This window comes from Rhinopithecus bieti, unplaced genomic scaffold, assembly GCF_001698545.2.
Source record: "Rhinopithecus bieti isolate Rb0 unplaced genomic scaffold, ASM169854v2 scaffold_28532, whole genome shotgun sequence".
NCBI classification, from domain to species: domain Eukaryota; kingdom Metazoa; phylum Chordata; class Mammalia; order Primates; family Cercopithecidae; genus Rhinopithecus; species Rhinopithecus bieti.
In genome coordinates, this window is record NW_016812411.1 from 123,425 (window position 1) to 126,545 (window position 3,121).

General features: G+C 43.2%; 1 long non-coding RNA gene across 1 annotated transcript; it reads right to left on the reverse strand.

Annotated features, from left to right (window-relative positions):
- Positions 1–383: 383 nt before the first annotated feature.
- LOC108544960 (uncharacterized) lies at positions 384–2,765 on the reverse strand. The gene is made up of 6 exons (XR_001889991.1): positions 2,600–2,765; positions 1,806–1,976; positions 1,603–1,672; positions 1,439–1,499; positions 1,089–1,267; positions 384–716 (listed from the first exon to the last, which is right to left on the reverse strand). It is a non-coding gene; the product is annotated as an uncharacterized LOC108544960 (long non-coding RNA).
- Between the last annotated feature and the right edge of the window lie 356 nt (positions 2,766–3,121).

The following is a 3,121-nucleotide window of genomic DNA, read 5'->3' on the forward strand; positions in this document are numbered from 1 at the left end:
CTATCAATTGTGTGGAGTGTGAAATTTGCAAAAAACAAACAAACAAAAAGCCTTACCTCTGAATAAGCAAACAGTAAAATCTCATGCTTACTGGCATTGGGAATCACTAATTATTTTTTCCCAGTGACACATATGCCAAACACAAGGTTATTCTACCAGACTCAAAACCACCATTAATTTTATCTACATGCAGGAAACACAGAATGTCTTTCATGAGATAATGTCACAACATCTACTTCTCTACAGAAAGAGAACTTTACGGGACCCCTGCAGGAAACCATGGGAAAAACACTGTGTCAAGGAGAGCGACCTCTTTGTCTAGGAAATCTGAAGTTTCAGGTGGTCTGTATTGGCATAGGACTCATGTGATCAATTACCTGGTTACAATCCAGGGCCCCTGAATGGTCATTCTCAGGCCAGCCTTGATTTCATGACTAGCAGCAGCAAAAGAAATGCATCTGACGGGATGCCACTTGGTGTACCTGAAAGACGAAAAAGACACGCACTACACAGCCTGGTTACTGCCGTCATCTAGGAACCATCGACCTTACCTACATCCTGGCAGAACTCCAACTTCCACCCCACACCATTACTGACTCCAGACTGAGGATGTGTCAGAACTATCATTTCATCCTGTGATCTGGTAGAGTAGGATAATTTACCTGGACGCCCACATCTTCCTCAGTCAACATGGACTCAGGTTCAAGGCACATTTCCTAAAGTTGAACACAGCAAGGACTAATGCTTACCAGTCTTGGTTGGCAAAGCATCATTTCTTAACTGAATAATTGCAGAAAATAAAGAATAGAAAATGAGCCGAGGAACCCATGGCAGGACAGGGACAAGAGCCGGAAAGTCATCTGCATTGATCGGTGTATGGGAAGATTGGATAGTCCGTGGCCTGCTTAGGCCCAAGCCGTCACCCACCTAAATACAGGCACAGTCCTCTGCTCAAAGAGGTTTCCTGTGACCTTTCCAAGGGAACCTAAAACCACATATGTGACCAATGTGTCTATGGACACAGCATTTCCACTAGGACCCTGAAAACCGCCTGCTCACGATCATCATTGTGGGAGCCAAAATTGTACCTGGATGTTTGCAAGCCCTCCAAGGTCTAGGCCATTGTAGGACATGCCATTTTCTCTGGCCCGCTTCTCTGCAAATCCACCGCAGTTACTCCTGTGATGCACAGTGCCACGTGAGTTCCCTGGCACATGTCAATCAATCAGCACTCACAGGGTACATACCTCATACGTTCTCTCCTGTACTGAAAACAACAGGATCACATGGCAAGGAGAATGGGGAACTACTACCCTTTCTTACCAGAATACCCATAAACCCATCACATGGTAAACCATTCAGGGAAAGGAACCTCACTGACCTAATATGTTAAAATCAAATGGTCTGTGGTGAGTTTACAGCACATACCATCACTTACCCAGATAGCAGACATGTCCCCTGATCGTGTCTCTGGTTAGTTAGGATTTCCTCCCGGGAACCTGGAAAGCATACACTGAGATATATGCCTCAGAAACACATAAACTGTTCTACCAGGACACCTACAAATCACGATGCTTACATCCATCACTGAAAGACTCTTACCTGTATGCTGACGGTGTCCCCAAGCTCAGGGCCATGATCCCAGAAGACAGCCTTTCTCTCTACAGGACACCTGCAAAATGTCCATGGTCACTGCTGTGGCTGGGAAAGCCGGATCATTACCTGGTATTTGTTGTCCCACTGCACTCACAGGTTAGTCACATGCAGAGGGAAAACTCACGGTTTAGTATGCCAGGGAGTCTTACCATTTTTTCCTAGGACAACTGAAGCGAAATCTTGGGAACAACAGGAAGGATGGACACCATCATCACTTTCCTAGACAGCTGAACCTCACGTGGCCCATGTGTTGCTTTCAGCCCTCATCAGTGCTGACCTCCAGACCTGTATCATATTCATTGTGATGTCATGGTAGGGGGCTGAAATAGGCACGAAAATATATATGTAGAAGGACACGGGGTTTTCGACCAGGACTCCACCAAAGAACCTTGAGTTCTTCCAGCTTTATGGGACACACCACTAGACCTGGATACTTGCAGTAATCCTAGGTTGACCCTGACAGTAGAAAACTACCATTTCACAACTGGACATCTCCACAAAACCTAGGGGCAGCAATGGCGGTGGGAAATACAGTGATAAATACCTGGTTACCTGCAATCCCTCAACACTCACAGGGTCAGCATACACTTTCAGTGAAAGAGAAAATTAGAAAACCCAGCCTATCTGAGATTGGTTAGGACTCAATCACTTCTCAACTGAATACCTGGGAAAAAGTCATGGCGGGATGCCATTTAGGGACACGTCATCAGTGAACTAGTCTCTGTGACAGTCCCACGCTGTGGGCTATAGTTTAGGCCCACATCAGCACTTACCTCCGCCAATAATGTCCCATGTTACCTAGTTTTGATAGGCTTATTATGATATGTTAATGTAAATCTGAAATATATATTGTGAATAGTGTGACTGGTACACATATCATTCTACCTATATACCTCCAGTCTTTTTTGGTCACTTTTATTATTTTCGTATTCATTAAATGTACCTCGATACTTGCAGAAATTTGAGGAAAATTCCTTTTAAGAATCCTTGTACTTTCTTGATTAGATCCCTGCATAATTCCAGTTGTTAATTTCATGGTATTGCACAATATGGTTAATCTAGATGTCTGTGGATTTCTGTAGCCCTGTAAGTGTTCATTACTCATTATCTGTCAAGACATGCAATAAATTCTCTTGATTACTTGTATTACTAGAGGCATATTTATTTTAACTGCATAAATGGGAAAACAAGTTTAAGTTAATATTGTGTAAAACATTAATAAAGTTGATATCCGGAAATACCCTTTTCAGACTCACTATGATGCCTTGACTTGAATCAGAAAAACACATTGTGGAAAATGCATTTGGTAAATATCTTCAGATACTTGAACACCTGCAAAGTCCTTTGGTCACTTGTATCATTTCAGGACCCATCCATGCTACCTGGATGCCTGCTCAATTCCAAGTTCAAACCATGGTAAGAAAATCCTTCCTTTCTTGAAGGCATACCTGCAAAATGACCAATA